We start from the raw sequence: 17,079 nt of genomic DNA, 5'->3' as shown, positions 1-17,079 counted from the left end.
CATTTTAGATTCCTCTATTGAGAATTGTCTATTTAGTTCTGTACCCCATTTTTTAATTGGATTGTTTGGTTATTTCCCACTTTATCTTCTAGTAGGTTCAATGTGAAACTCTTGATGGTAGTGTCCCCTCTTACTTACAGCAAGTATCCTCGTGTCTATTCCAGAAGCCTTTATCAGAGAAATCCAGATGGTGAACAGAACTCCCAATGTCATCTCTGCTGTGCATGGGTGTTTGTGTGTCTGTGTCTAGATGAATATTAAAAAATACCCAGCCTTCTACCATCTGCTCGCCCAGGATGCTCTCAAAATCAGACTTGTAATAAGTGAACAGTGAGCAGAAATGTGACTCTGTGTTTGTCCAGAATGCCTTGCTTCCACCTGGTGACTCTTCCAGTACTTTCTGCTGCCCATGTCTTGTGTCTGTACCTTCTCTCAACTCAATGCTGTCACCAGATTTCTCTGGCCTCTGCAGCTCTCTCCATTTCCTTTTTAATGTTAGCCCACTGACCAGCTCTTATGACGAGTCGCTGTTGTTAATATATCTCATGTTGTATCTCATTCCTTCTGCTTCTCTAACATCTTTGTAGCAGTCATATGGTTCCCTGTGCCTCTGCTCTCTTTTATGGCTCCTTAATTAAGTGTGAGTTAATTTTTAGCTGTGGTATTTATGAAACCTTCATGTCATACATTCTGTCTCTTCCGATTATGCCTTATTAGGAATGTAGTCCAGTCAACTATGACTTCTGATACATATTAGTACATCATCACCTGGTTCTCAGAAACAACTCATTCTCTTTTATTTATTGTACTTTTTAATAAAGTTAGAAACTCTACAGCCTCATGAATAGTCAAAGCTTATATACCTCTAACAGCATATTCAAATACATGAACAATTTTTGCTTTTTTTCATGTCTCTGAATTATATTCCCATGTAACTAGCTGCTTTCTGCTTATAAAATTCTCATTCCTGTTCTAATGAATACAAAGTGTTTCTTTTTAAATTACTGCTGAATTTTAAGGATAATTTTAGGTGCAATTTACTTCATTCATGACTTGAAAATCATTATACATTTTTTTCACCCCCTAATACATCCTATTGTTTGATTGCTGTTAGAAATTGTCAGTAGTCTCTATTGTCTTTGTGTAAAGCCTCCTTTCCCTAGTTTTTCTATGTAGAGCCTTGATCAAGGGCCTCATTACCTCTCCTGGAAGAATGATGAGCTGGCTCTTCATGCTCATTGCCTTGCCAAGTGAGCACTTTCATAGTTATCTTTTAAAAATATGTCTCTCTGGATAAGGTACTTTTAAACTCAGAATCATTCAGTGCCTTGAAAAATAAAGCATAATCTATTTCTGCTTACTTTCTCAGGAAAAAATTACCCAACTCCCCGCAAAGCCGAAGTACTTGTAGTATTCCCTAAACAGGCATTCTTTTTCACAACACCGTGATTTCTTAGGTTGTGTCCTTGGCCTGGAATGCTCTGAATTGTTCTGGTTTGCAAAATCCCATCTGCCCTGGATTCTTTATAGATTGGCCACTCCTCAGTTTTCTGTAATCATAAAAATATCTTATTATCCTATATTAATATGTAAAGTTCAAATTTCATCAAATGTATTTGAGGGCAAGTCATATTTCCCACTAATTACAATAGCTTCTAGGAGCTCATAATTTCTGTGGATGCCTTTGAGCAAGTGACTCCCCATGACACCAGGTTAGCTACACTCCGACCCTCCTTGAGAATCACCTGAAGGAATGGAATGTGCCTGTCTGGGTGTGCAAATCATCACCACAGCACTGAGAAGTTAAATGACTGTGATGTCAGGTGTCCTGGCATAGTGATGCTCTGGGTTTTCACATGAGTTTGACCTGCCAGAAGAACAGTTGTTCTATTTGAGAATATTGAAAAATATGTTTATGTTCACTCCTAACCCACAGCTGATAACTTTTGAACTGAGAATGCAAAACAGCAGAACCATTTGAACTGCCTTTAGTGAAATAAAAGCATTAGGACTGAACGGCAGAATCAAGACCACCCAGTTCTTATATTTTCCCAGGACTATCAAATGAAGATGGATAGGGGGTACATTTGGAGATCTGCCTTTGCCAGCAGTGACAGACAGTTCAGAGAATGAAATTCAGGAGCAAAAAATTGTGCTTGTGTTTCCTTCACTTGGTGCAGGGAAGAGCAGCAGCAGATAGAGTCATGCCTTCTTCCTAGATATCCGGTGACCTTAGTGTATCCTTTGCTCTTTTCTTGTACCAAATCTAAATCAGAAATTTAAGCCAAGGTGCATCTAATCAACATACAGTGTAGGGAAGTAATGGAACACATGCTGAAAACGTAAGAGATGAGAATTGTCCTGGGCTGTCTCTGTCCTCAACGATTTTATAATAGCAAGTTTGACTATAACCATAAAAGTGCTGCTAAAGTGATTAAGACTACAGTTTTAATTTAAAATAAATCTTTTAAATGAATGTGGAAATACCAGATAATTTACTTGACTTGGTTGGTCAATATGCCACTGTAGTCATAAGTAAGAGACTGAACATCATAATTCAGCAGAAAAAAAAATATGATGGAGATACATTTCTGAATGAGGATTTTAATGTGGCCAGATGGGAAGAATCCATTTAGAATATCTTTTCATCAAGTCTCAAAGTTTTTTTTTTGTTGTTGTTGTTGTTTTTTATTTAGGTGGTATTGATTTTTCTGTTCAAATACAGCATTCTTCTAGAAAGTTTACATGTTCATTTCTTACACAAAATTTTACTGGGCTATGAGTTAAATGTTGAAGTAATTTATTCTTAGGTTTTCATTTATGTCCAAGATTGGAATTCCAGTTACATCATTGGCTTTTAATGATCTGTTTTGCATTGAAAAAAGATTGCCATGGTTCCATTCCAGGTGAAATATTTTACATAACATTGAATTATGTTTGTTATAAAAATTAGTCACTTTTTAAAATGCTAAGTAAAAGGATTCATTTTGGGGGAAACTGGTCTTAGAGGCATTCTTTTTTAAAATTTTTTTTATTAGTTCAAATTAGGAACAAGCTTGCTTCTCCTTCTCCCTCCCTTCCCCCAATTCCCCCCTAGCCCCCCACCTGCCCCCATCCCATCACCCCTCCACTCCCTAGGAAGGGTAGGGCCCTCGACAAGGGGGAGACATTCTTAAAATCAAGAATTTTGGAGGCTGAAGCAGGAGGATCCCCAGTTTGATGCCATCCTTAGCTTTCTTTGGATGTTCAAAGCTGTCCATATAATTTAGTGAGACCTTGTCTTCCCTCCACTTAAAAAGCAAAGAATGTTTTGCTTTAGTAATAAATACATCATTTAATATGCAAATATTGCTGAAAATAATTTTAAGTATTTTAATATTTTGATTATTTTCTTTAGCTGCATGCATGCAAGAACATTTTACATATACACATACACACATAAAATACTATTATGATTACAGTATGATTCACAAACATTTGAGAGTAAGCAGGATTGAGAGAGGGCTCACTGCTTAATCTTACATGTGATTCCCAAGATAAAGCCCTTTCTATTATATATGTTCACTTGTGTGTACATGTAGTCATGAAAGTGCTGATGTTTTCTTTCTTTTGTATGCTTTAAGAGCTTTCTGTATATAAGTTAAAGTGTTTTAGCTTACCTGGACAAAGCTGAAGACATGGAATATATTTGATAATGTATTCTAAACTGAAATTAGGGCTAACTTCTCAAGTAAAACTTTTTTTTTACTTCTCAAGTAAAAAATTATTTATTTTTTGTTTATTAAGTATAAAAGAGGTCATAGATGCCCATTAGTGCCATATTATCATTAGAAAAACTATCAGTAAGCAGTGTAAATAAAATATTATTATATGAATGTAGTTTGAGGCCACTTCTGGCTATTTTTCTCAGGGCAGTCTTCACTCAATCTATCTTTCCAGTCCAGTCAGGTTCACACACTCATCTATCTAGACTAGGATTAATTTAATAAGGAAAATTATATTGGAATATTAAACTCATGAATGAGCTTTTAAAAGTTAACATAAGATTTTGATGCCTTCCTTATGTTATATGTTATCATACAGTGTTTAAACTTTTCAATTCATAGTAAATTGTAAAATTAAAGTGAGTTTTATTTGCCTTTTTCATAAATAATAAAACTTTATTATTTTGTAAGAAGAATGGTATTGAGCTTCCCACACACTCACTACCCCTTGTATTGATAGGTTCCTTACTCTCAGCATCTACTCCAAGATCATGTGATTTTACAATGAGTCTAGACAGACACACACTCATCTCCTGCCATCCAAAATCTATAGTTTAACTTCACTCTTGGTACTGCCATACTGTGAGTTTGGCCAAATGTATAATGATATATTTTAGTATCTTACAAAGTTTTTCACTTCTCCCCAAACCCTCTATGTACTCTTATTAATCTCCTATTCTCTAGTCTGGAAACCTCCTTGCATATGTAGGATAAATCCCACTTGGATGTTCCTTTAGCACATTGTTGGTCTCTATTTGCTAGTATTTTGTCAGACACATTAGCGTCTGTGCTCATGAGAGGTAATGATCTATAGTTAGCTTATCTTTTAATAGGATTTAAATGCTTCATATATTCTCATTTTCACCGATGGATTTACCACTATTGTTAGTTTCTTTATTATGCATGCTTTATTCAGGTGATAGAAATTCATTCTTCAATAACTCCCCTCCCCCATGTCTCACTGTACTTTGATGCTTTTTTTCTGATGTGAAAGGAACTCACCAATTAACTGTTCTAAAACTGTTGTCTTAGTTTTCGTTATAATCACAAAGTGTTTACAAACATAGGAGAAATAAGGAATGTGTCTTTGTTTACTATGTGCTCAATGCACACTTGGACAAATTCTTGAAATCATTTTATCCTTTTGGTGAAAATGGAATGATGTCTTAAAAACAATTATATATAATTTGATCAAAATTTTCATCTTTGTATTATTTTGGACAGTGCTCAGATGCATTTAAATTCAAAGGTCATGAATAACTACTATATTTAATACAGTTCCTTTCATTCTGTCTAACCAATGTATATTAGCATATCATCAAATTTGAATGGAACAGAAGTAAGCATTCCATTTGTGATGTCTATATCAATTTAAATACAGAGTTAAACCAGTGTTCCCAACAAGTCACAGAAACACCAATACATTATGAGTTCATCAGAGCATACTTATTTTTATCTATCTATCTATCTATCTATCTATCTATCTATCTATCTATCTATCTATTTTTGGTTTTTCAAGACAGGGTTTCTCTGTCTAGCTTTGGAGCCTATCCTGGCACACTCTCTGGAGACCATTCTGGCCTCGAACTCACAGAGATTCACCTGCCTCTGCCTCCCGAGTGCTGGGATTAAAGGCGTGCACCACTAACGCCCGGCTTTAATTTTCTACTAAAGTATAATTACATCATTTCCCCTCCTCTCTTCTTACACCCATGTCTTTCACACCCCTGCTTCCTCCCAAGTTCATTGGAATACTTCTCTTTTAATGATTGTTTTTCATTGTTTCCTGTATGTATTTGATTCTAAGATACTGGATAGCCAAAAAGAGGGCCCATTTTCCCTATCTCAGCAGTTATTAATTGCTTGTATCTCTTTATCCAAGTGTAAACCCCTGTGAGATTTTCCTATCTCTGGTTCAATGTCTACTTGTGTTAGAATTGTTCATTATTTAGGCAGTCACATTGTTGAGGTCGCATCTGTAGCTCCTCATCACAGCAGAATTCCTGGTCTGGCCCTTACTTCCATGACGTTCTGTGAATTTTAGGTGTAGGAGTTGTGCTGTATATGTATCTGTGGGGCTGAGCACCTCACAATCAATTGATCTCTGCATTTGACCAGTTTCTGCTGAAAAAGGAAGTTTCTTTGATGAAGTGAGAGATACTGTGCTTATCAGTGGGTAGAAAGATAAATACCAAGAATGCAATTAGGAATTATACTGGTTTAGAAAATAGTGAACATTGTGTGGATTTATGTATGTTGCTTCTAGGTAGGAAAAGGTAATATGAATACAGTTATTTGCTAAAGATAAGAAACAATTTTTTAAAGCTCCCAATGTTCTTGGAAATTTCATTTTTATTTATTCTTAACTATTATTAGCATACCTTCACCAAAGTAGTTTCCTAAAGATCTAGGCTAGGCAGATTAAAAATGCCTATGTTCTTGTAACTTACATTTAAAAACTTAATCCACTAGCCTAACTCCATGTACATCCAAAGAGAAAAAGTAAGAGTTATTTGGAATTGTGCCAGTTTTCTTTATGAAACTGATATGTAAATTACTGTTAATATTTGCATCCAGATTGTTCCAAGCTTATATTCTGTATTATGGTAGACTTGTAGCTTTTGCCATAGGTGAAATTCTGCTGCTGTACGTGAAGGTAGTTGCCTGGTTGGCTTCCTTCTGTATCCATATGCTGTTACTTGGAAGAATCCCAAGACTCTGCTTTCCATGCCTAGGAGGTCAGCATAAACACTATAAGGCTCAAGGTGGAAAGAAGTAGACTTCTTTTATTTTCATTAAACTTGTTTTAATGGGTCTCAAAATTCCATGGCAAATTTTAGTTGTTTTCCATTTTAAAATAATTGCTTTTAAAGACTAGTAACTTAAGACTCATATACACACCAAATAAATACATAACTAATAAGTGGTCCACAAAATGTGGTTTCCTTCTGATGTTTTACAACACATTATTATCACTAAGTAGCCTGTTTTTACTATTAAACCTATGTAGCCAATGTAGACAAATGGCTCTGAAACCTTCCTCCACCACTGAGTAGGACAGGTGCCTGGTGTTAGAGGTAATTCATATTAGCCTTCTGTGCTTTCTGGGCAGATTTGGTGACCTTCCTAATGCCAGCAGCCTTCTTGTCCACAGCCTTGATGACATAGCAACTGTCTTGCTCATGTCACATACAGCAAAATGACACAGTGGACGATAGTCTGAGAAGCTGTAGACACTCATAGGCTTGCCTGGGACTGTATCAACAATGGCTGCATCACCAGATTTTAGGAATTAGAGTTCTTTATGTTGAAGCCCACATTGTCCTGGCAAGAGCTTCACTCAGAACCTCATGGTGCATTTCAGCCGATTTTACCTCAATTGTGACATTGACTGGGGGAAAGGTAACCACCATGTGCAGTTACAGTACCAGTACCATCAATTTTATAGACATCCTGGAGGGGCAATTGCCAAGGTTTGTAAGTTGGATAACTTAGTGGCAGGATACAGTTTAAAGCTTCTGGCCTTATTGTCCTATTAGTACTCCCATCTCTACAGGTGACTTTCTATCCCTTGAACTAAGGCATTTTGGCACTTGTCTCCAGCATGTTTTCAAGATTCCTACCAGATATTGACTCAAATGCCACTGTGTCAGGATTGTAGCAGATTTTCTTGATGTAAATGTTGACTAACAATTACCCCTCTTTTCTGTCTGTAGCATAGCTTGGTTGAACCTGTCTCATTGACACCAACTGTTAGCTGTTTCATACCCATCATGTAAGCCAGAATGGCATACTCACAGGTTTGTCCATTCTTGGAGGTACTAGCTTCAAATTCACCAGCACCAGCAACAACACTCAGGACAGCTCAGTGAGATTGAAATGTGCCTGTAATGATGTTTTGACAGAATCTCTGTGTCCTGAGACATCATTGGTAGTCACACAATATTTGGTTGTCTCAAATTTCCATAGGGAGATGTAGTAGTAATACCACACTCGTGCTCAACTTTAAGTTTGTCCAAGACACAGGCATACTTAAAGGATCCTTTTCCCATTTTAGCAGCTTCCTTTTCAAATGTCCAATGATCTGTTTGCCAATTCCACAACATTTATAGATCAGATGGTCAGTGGTGGTGTACTTGCCCAATGTTGAGTGATGGCAATGCTGTTTTCCTTTTGTGTTTTCCTGTTTTGTTTTGGAGTTAGCAATGGTTTTCATGACACCTGTGCCTTGACAACAAACCCATTGTCAAAAAGCAGTAGAAGACCTTTGATGGGGGATGCCCTTCTGTATATATGTTTCTCTTATTAGTTGATGAATAAAACACTGTTTGGCCAATAACCAATAGAAGCAGGAAGATAGGCTAGACTAGGAAATGAGGAGAATTTTGGGAAAGGTAGGCAGAGAGGGGTTGCTTTGTATAGACCAGGAGGATAGGACGCACCTGGCATTCTCTGGTAAGATAAAGCCATGTAGAAATACATAGATAGTGGTTATGGGTTAATAATTAAGACAGAACTAGCCAATAAGAAGCCCTAGCCATCAGCCAACAGTTTAATAATTAATATAGCATCTGTGTGTTTATTTGGGGCTGAAGTGGCAGAGGGATCTGGTGGGACAAGAAACTCCAGCAATGGACCTTACTGGGAAGCATCTACAGAACCAAGGATCAGCAAGAGAAAAGAATTTATGTATGTCCCTGATCTTCTCGTGGTTTTACAAGGAAACTTATCATTCCCAGGATGTACAGATGGGGAACAGGAGCAGATGACTGAAGTTTAGCCTGGCATTAGTTGTTGGCTGTGTAAATGTCTTATTTGAAAATGTCATCAGCTCAGCATTTACACATCTTATAACTCATGGGATGTTACAGTTCCTTCTGGTGGTGAAAGAACCCTGAGAGAAGCTAAACCTGAGTGGCCCCTCCAGAAGTCCCTATCAGCTAGCCTTCTCTATGACAGGCAGAGTACTTCTGGTTACCTTGGAGAGACCTGTGCTGCATATTACAAAAGGGGGCCATTTAGAGAAAATTAAACTCTAATGAGACACAAAATCTAAACAAACATGAATGTTTTTCAATAGTTGGAATGTGGTATACTCTTTGCCTTTGTTAGATCACACAGTCATATTTCTATACACCTGCTGCTATGCTCCCAAATGGCTCTGTCAATGTTTTCATTTCATTGTTTTGTTTTTGAATGACTGCTCCTGTTTGTCTTTTAAAAACTTTTATGTCCAGTGCCCAACCTTGGGGGATCCTTTGCTTTGAATATGGATGCTATCAGGACTTCTCAGGTGACATTCTCACTTAAAGTGTTCAGTCTGAGCTATCCTTCAACAGCTGCGTATAAACTCTGTGTGGTGTGTGTGTGTGTGTGTGTGTGTGTGTGTGTGTGTGTGTGTGTGTGTGTGTGGTGTGTTGATTTAAATGTTGTGTGCCTGGTTGTTGCTACTTAGATTGTGAAGGCTATGTGGGATATCAATGGCACTTTAGGTTCTTGTCATCAGAGCCATAGTTCAGTGTGTGTGTGAGAAGCATTACTCAGGCAATGAGTTTTTCATGGGGTGCAATGAACTGTCTTGTTGGGGCTGTTGCATGCAGAAAGGATTATTTATCCTCGGTGTCTCTTGCTGATAGCCAGGAGGCTTTCAAAGGAATGGTAGTTATAGTTTCTTATGTGTTTTATTATGACCAGAGTGCACATTCAACCTTGATTCTCATAGACTATATAGCCAAACAGTCAACTAACCTGGTTGTGCAGGCTTCAGCTATGCATAGTTACCTTTCCTGAGCTTCAGACCCTCCAAGGCACAGCCACTAAAAGGATGAATTAAACCAGTGTTTAATTTAAATAAGAGGGGAGCAAAGCAGGACAGTAAGCTCAGTGGACAAAACCATCATGCTTTTGTAGTTCTTTTCTAGACAATTTGAGACCTTTGAGTCTAATTTCATCTGAATTTTCATTAGGGAGCACAATTAATGGGCAAAGCTTATGACTGGTCTTCAGTACTTCTGCAGCACACAGGACCTGTTCATTCCCTCATATTTTTGGAAAGTAATCAATCACCTTTTGAGATAGCACTAGTCAGGTTTTTAGTCTTATCACTTAGGACTGTGCAGACATTCCCTTTTAGGTATTAACTTACTCAAAGAGTATCTTTATGAGGTTACCATATTTATTTTCCCAAATTACTTATTTGAAATCTTTGGAATACACTCTGGAATATCCAAAACATAAATTGGATACTTTTCAGAATTTATGTGACTTTTAAATTGGCTTTGATTATTATCCCTAGAGTTTGTGATGTTAGTTCAAATTATAGTCCTCAAGTGGATAAAATGCAGAGAAGTTATGCTTGGGAAGGCTCTGTATCACACTTAAACTGAAGGTGATGAGTGCCTTAACCACACAACACAAAGCCACCTGTTAAGTGGTAAATCTTCTATCATATATGTTTGTTTTTTATAATATTTGAGAATTTTACATATCTGAATTTCAGTGACATAGTTTCATTTACTTTGAAATGTATAAATCCTCTACAGTATAAATGTGTATTGGAATGTTTTCATTAATAATGACTAAATAATTTTAAAAGTAAATCTATGGAATATCTTGTTGCTTGGCTATTTGTACTATTTTTATTCATTTATAATATCTGTTTGAATAAAAAGAGAAAATGAGGCAAAATAGGGTGTTTGGTTAGCATAATAATGAGAAACAAGAATACTGGATCTGTGCCCCTTTGACATTAAAGGGAAGCAAGGGGCCTTAGAATGCCTGCATTGTAGAAACCAAGTTGAGCATCGATTAGACACAAGACCATTATGTTCTATTACACCTAGCATCCCAGATGGCCTTGTTAGGTGACTGAATCTATTTAAGACTTCTGAGATACAGGTTAAGACGGAGGTGCTGAGCCGGGCATTGGTGGTGCAAGCCTTTAATCCCAGCACTTGAGAGGCAGAGGCAGAGGCAGGTGGATCTCTGTGAGTTTGAGGCCAGCCTGATCTACAGAGTGAGTGCCAGGATAGGCTCCAATGCTACACAGAGAAACCCTGTCTTGAAAAAAAAGCGGGAGGTGCTGATGGAGAGAGGATGATCCCTGCAGAGGGCATGGGTCAGTGATGCACAGGATACAAGGATGGCTGTGGCTTTCAGAGGACTGCTTTTATCATCCAGCCCAGTGTGATCTGTGGCCCAAAAGCAGGATGGTATTTTTCATGGTTGAAAGAAACTCCAATAGGTAGACACACAAAGGCTTTGCTTGATACCTGTTTGGTGTGGTGCTTTGGGAGTCTAAGGACATTTTGCACTTTGTCTGTTCATGTGTTTGTACCCATGCCCTGCAGGCCTGGAGCTTGCAGAGTGCTCAGTGAGTGTGTAGCATGCTGCCTGTCTCCAGACTTTCTGGAAACCACCAGCTGCATGATGATTCTCCCCCTGCTGCTTTCCCATCTCTAAACTGATGTCCCCTAACAAGCTAGTTTCTCTACTGCCCCAGGCCTTCTCCAGTCATTAATGTTCCCACTGTCTCTCCTGTAGATCTTTAGTAGTCTGTGCCTCTTGAAGCAGGAACTTTTTAATCCTGATGGTAGTAGCAACTAATGAAAGAAAAATAACTTGCTTGAGAAATTTTCTATCCTGCTTTCCCCAATAAGAAACTTATACAGGCTTTAACAACTTTTTTGTGTTTGTATGAAATCTTACCTCATATTTCTTTTCTATGAACACAGTTTACATTTCCTTGTCTTTGCTGTTGTTTCTTTTAGACAAGTTGAACATCAGCAGGCTGAGATAATATTCTTCAGATAGTTTTCGAACTATCTTATGTTGTTCAGTATAGAGCTTTGTACAACATAGTATTAAAACATATTTCAATAAAGCATTCTGGGCTGGGGATATCTCAGTGGATAAAGCACTTACCACACAATCATGGGGACCTGAACTTGAGTCCACAGACTGCATGCAAAGCCCTGAAGAGGAGTATATTCCTGTAATTTCAGCAAAGATATGTTGGCCCTTGGAAGTCTAACTCTGTCTAAGGTGGGATATGTGGGACTGAAAAAGAGATCCCAGTCTCAAATAAGGTGGCAGATAAGGGAAAACACTTAATTTTCTTCCATTAGATGAGATCCATGGCACATGTGTCAGCATACATATATCAGTACAAATACAGCACACCACACACATACCACACACACACACACACACACACACACACACACACACACACACACACACACACACACACACAGAGAGAGAGAAGAGAGAGAGAGAGAGAGAGAGAGAGAGAGAGAGAGAGAGAGAGAGAGAGAGAGAGATTAAAGAAAGTGTCTTGAAGGTGTGCAGTCCTAGTGTCATTTGGGTTTAATGCCAGACCTGCAGGTAATCACAGCGGTGCTGTTACTGTTCAGTTTTGGAGACCTCTGGGAGAGAAGAAACTCAAGTCAAACTGTTTTTGAAACCCCTTGACCACAGAGGCTTATCTTGGGAACAAGAAGCTGAAGGATGCATGCTTCCTTTGTAGTAGGTACTGTTTTTTGCTGAGTGACCAGGGTTCCCAAATGAGTGCCGACTGAGGTAGTCTTAAGAGGGAATTGTCCTGTTGCTGAGATCTACCTTTAAGTCCTCTTGCTCTTCCAACTGACAGTACTTCAGCCCAACTATTGTATTTTTCACATAAAGGGTGGTTATGATTTGATAGCCTTGTGTGCCAAAACAAAATTGTATTCATATAGGGGAAGTATAGTATGCCCTTATTTACCAAAGAAATGTCTGCCTCTCCTTATTTTATGTCTTGCTATTTTAACAATCAATCTTGACTGCTATTATTTACCTTAAAAATGCCCACACTTTTCCATCCATTCAACAGATTTAACATAACAGTAACAGAAAAAACTCTGTTTTAGAACTGTGCTCCTCAGTTTCCCTAAGCTAAGCCTGTACTGCTGTTTCTTCTTGTCTTAAAGATTTTTATCATTTTGAAGAATTTTGTCAGGATTATACGTGTCAAATATATTTCTTGGATGTCTACTCTTCCTCAAATTGTGTAACCCTATAGCTGATCAGCTTTTTGGGTATCAGGATCCCATCACCTCTGTGTCTGTGTTCCCCTCTTGTCACCCCTCATATTCAGTTCAAGCTTTTAATCCCTCCCCTTTAGATCACTGCATTTTTCAGCTAATCTTTTGTCCAGTCTGTAGCTATATCCCCATCTTCATGTATCATGTAGAAGAGTTTTTAAAATGTACTGCAGTCACATTTAAACTAATATTTTACATCTGTTGAAAACAGTCCTTAGAGTTGCTATTATAATGGAAATACCATCAAACATTGCCATATATTACAAAACAGCCCATTTTTGCCACTTCTTCTCACACATTATTTATCTCTATAATTGACAGCACCAATTGCTTTACCCATCAGACCCAGATACCCAAACTATTACCTTCTGCCTCCTCTCACACTTCCCTCCTCACTGCTCATCTGACTGACCTGATCTCTCTAATATTTTGATCCCATCACCTATCTGCCTGTCTCCCCACCTATCACCCCTCATCTGTAGTACAATATTTTATTCCTTCCTCTTTACATCATTGCATTTTCCAATTAATCTTGTGCCCTATAACCAAGATCCTTATACCAATTTGCTCTGGACAATAACAAGTTATTTGATGATTGGTAAAGTGTTTGTGGATATTCCATGTAAAACATCATAGAATTATTAACTTGTCAGGCATTTTTGCAGGTTTTCTTTATAAGTATTGCTCCATCTGCTTGCACAATGCCCAGAGTGTTTGCAGTTCTGATGCCACTGGACCCACAAGAAATCTTGTTACTCTTCCCAAACTCTATGGGCTAGCAGTTATGCCATTTGAGTAGGAAAAACAGACATTTTTAGATATGTGCTAAGAAACACACAAGGGATTAGGGATTGTGATTCTTTCCACTTAAAGTGATGGTCAGTAAATTTAAATTAGCATTCTGCCAAAAAGCATTAGAATGTCTGTCTCTGTGAATTACTGACATTAGCAGCGTGTTGTGTATACTTTCTCTACATTGTTATTTTACAGAAAATCTTATTAAAACACAAAGCTGGCACACGTACTTCTGAATGTTATTATTAGTGTCTTGTTCATGTGCCTCCTTCTGATGAAAGCCCCAACTCTGTTGTGCTTGGAGAACGCCTTCAGTAGCCCCACGTGATGTTTCATGCTGCTTCTCGGACCTCCTCCATTCAGGATTATGTGTATCTGAACCAACCAAGATACATATTTAAAATGTGATGATCCAAGGAGATGGCTCCTTGTGGAAAGTTACTGACAGGCAAACACGAGAACCTGAATTAAAGTCCCCAGAATCCACATAAATTATGGGTAGTTAGCAAAAGTACCTTTAATCTAGCACTCCTACAGGGAGATGGCAGGCAAGTACAGGAGAATCCCTGGAAGCCTGCGGGCCAGCTAGCCTGGCATATACAGAAGAAAAACTACAAAAGAAATTTTTGTCTTAAGGAAGGTGTAGATACCTGATATTGACCTCCAGCTTCCACAATACATGCTGTGAAATGTGTACACTGCCATCCCCACAACTCACACACAAATAATAAAATATATTTAGGATGAAATTTTGAGTAATAAGAATCTCATTCTGATTTATCAGATGATAGCACAGTCTTTGCTAAGATGAGGGGTCATGCCTAGTGCTGATTCCTATGGCTACACCTATACTTTCTTGCTGTCTTCCTACCACCATAGTTAATGCACCCTGAATACCCAACTAGCAATGTTGGAGAGCTTTTAAAACCCTGATATTTTCATTTGTACTTGAATCACTGTTTTAAGTACATCAATGCAATTTGATCTTTCTTCTGTAAGTGTGGGGAGAAAACAGACAGGCACATGAATTGCTTTTCCTGCCAGTTGCCATGGTAATGGAGCTTTCTATTTGTTTAGCCAGGAAGGAACACTAGCCGAGTCTGGTTTGTTTCCTTAGCACATGAAAGCAAATGCACACACATGTATGTACACATGCAAGCACACACACATGTGTACACACATGAAGTTTTACTTTCTCAAATGTTACCAAATCTTGTCTCAACCTTAATGTTACTTTCTGCTCCAGTTAATTTGTACTACCTCTTATGTTTCCTTCATCAGAAACAAAGACTCTGTAAACTCATATGTATGAGAAATCCTCACAGAATGAGAAAAGAACAAATGTGTTATGATTTCAAGACACAGTGCTTTCTTCAGGATTATCCAGACTTTTCTAATAGCTGGAATTTCAGTAAGTTTAGAAGTAAGTCAGTTTCCATTTCTATTTTTACCCTTTGTCTCGCCTCCTTATGTAAGTATGTGCCATCCAGGGAAAAGGATGCGATCTCAGCTCCTTCCATTTATTGCGGCACCAATCCACACACATGAGTGATTGACTGTCAATGTTGTTTGTTATTTGGATAAACAAATTGGATCATTTATACTGAGAAAATGGATTAAATCTGTCACCTGAAAGGAGGAGTTTTCTTTTCAAAATATTCCTCAGTGAGAGCTGGATGGATTTGTTTATATAATTTACAGTATGATATAAGAAATAATTCTCTGCTCATGGGTAATAAATACCTATTTCTACCTACATCAGCTTGTTATTCTCAGAAACCTGAGTTTTCCATGGCTATTCTTTGACTTTCTTTTTAAGATTTTATTTCAGTGTGTGTGTGTGTGTGTGTGTGTGTGTGTGTGTGTGTGTGTGTGTGTGTGTGTTTCAAGCTATGTGCATACAAGTGACAAGTTGTCCATGGATATCAAAGGTGTCAGATCACCCTAGACTGGAGTTCCTGAGTTCGAACCTCCTAATGTAGTGCTGGGAACTGAACTCCAGACCTATAGAAGAGCAGATCATGGTCTAATCAAATGAGTCATCTCCCTTGCCTGTGTTCTTTAATTTTCATGTTAGTGGGCTGCATCACTTGATACTATGTCTACATAGTCAAAGCATATTGCCAATGTCTATATTACCTTTAATAAATATAATGAGTAAGTATTATGATGAGAAATTCTCTTGGATTCTATATCTAAACCTTTGTTTGGTTTGAGGATTTTAACACCAACCCTAAAGATGTGCCCTAGAAGGCAACTGACCAGTGATGCATCTGCTTACAAGTGATCCAGCACAGTGAAGATTCAAGAAAGTCTCTGAAAGCAAAACCAGTTCTACTCTTTTTCTCCCTGCCAACAGCATCTGACCCCCTCCTCCTTTTTACTCTGTTCGGTCAACTCATTTATCAGTAGCTTTGAAAAGCGCATTTTACTATAAGAGAGCAAAATGATCAACTTAATGAATGATTTTCTTATGAAGCATATGATCTTTCCGCATTCAGGGTCATTGTTCAAAGAAACATTCCATCGAATCACATTATTTAAACATTGTTTCTTTAGCTTGCCTGTCACCCAGAATACATTTAAAATTAGTGATAAATGTATTACATTGACTATAAAGAATGAGTATTATTTTTATTTTTGCCTTTGTGTCTCCAATTTTATAGCAGGATTCTGTGAACTTCCAGTAAAATGTATAATTTTATTTACTTGACATTCAATATATAAAACTGTGCTTCATATGTGGTAAATGGCAGTTATGAAGGAAAATGACAATGTGCTTGAGAATGTCTCCTTGGCTATCATTGCATAATCTCAAAATTATTTAAAAACATCTTTTGAAGTGTCCAGGTCAGAACAGTCTTTGATGTTACATTCTTCCTTTAGTAACTGGAGACTCTCCACTCAAGAACACTACATTTTGCTTTTTAATTTTTGCTTTCTACAGCTCTTGTAGAAAACAGAACAAGTGTCAAGAACCACAGGTGCTTGTAATCTGAATTATGAGGAGTCTAATAAGCAGTAGGAATTTATATGTATTTGGGTGTGTGTGTATGTCCAAAGTTACACAAGGCCACAGGAATCATGTGTGTAATTTGATTTTCCATCATGTTGAAATTGCATTTTCCCCCCAGAGATTTAAGTTTTAATTTACTTTCCCATTAAACTACTGTGAAGGTGAATACAACACAATAGTACCTTAAAAATAGGATGGAAGATAACTTTTGAAAAAATAGAGGATGTTTATGATAATTTCATTACTATTTAAAAGCAATGTGATTACCACTTAGAGGAGACCAACCAATACCGAGTGTGGGTCAATCTTCATGCTTTATGCTTTCAGACTCACATACTGTTAGTAAAATGTGTGTAGACGGTGAGCTGAGGAAGCTGAATTCTCAGTTTATCTTTGTAATCTGCCTTTAGAGGGTGGGGGA

General features: G+C 37.7%; 1 protein-coding gene and 1 pseudogene across 1 annotated transcript in view; one reads left to right on the top strand and one right to left on the bottom strand.

Moving 5' to 3' along the window:
* Chsy3 (chondroitin sulfate synthase 3) overlaps positions 1–17,079 on the top strand; it is a 222,202-nt gene that overhangs the window by 65,763 nt on the left and 139,360 nt on the right. The window lies entirely within an intron of this gene.
* LOC103160881 lies at positions 7,050–7,980 on the bottom strand (annotated as a pseudogene).

This window comes from Cricetulus griseus, chromosome 2, assembly GCF_003668045.3.
Source record: "Cricetulus griseus strain 17A/GY chromosome 2, alternate assembly CriGri-PICRH-1.0, whole genome shotgun sequence".
Classification (NCBI taxonomy): Eukaryota; Metazoa; Chordata; class Mammalia; order Rodentia; family Cricetidae; genus Cricetulus; species Cricetulus griseus.
The sequence above is the reverse complement of the archived record's forward strand: the minus strand, read 5'-3'. Positions and strand labels throughout refer to the sequence as shown.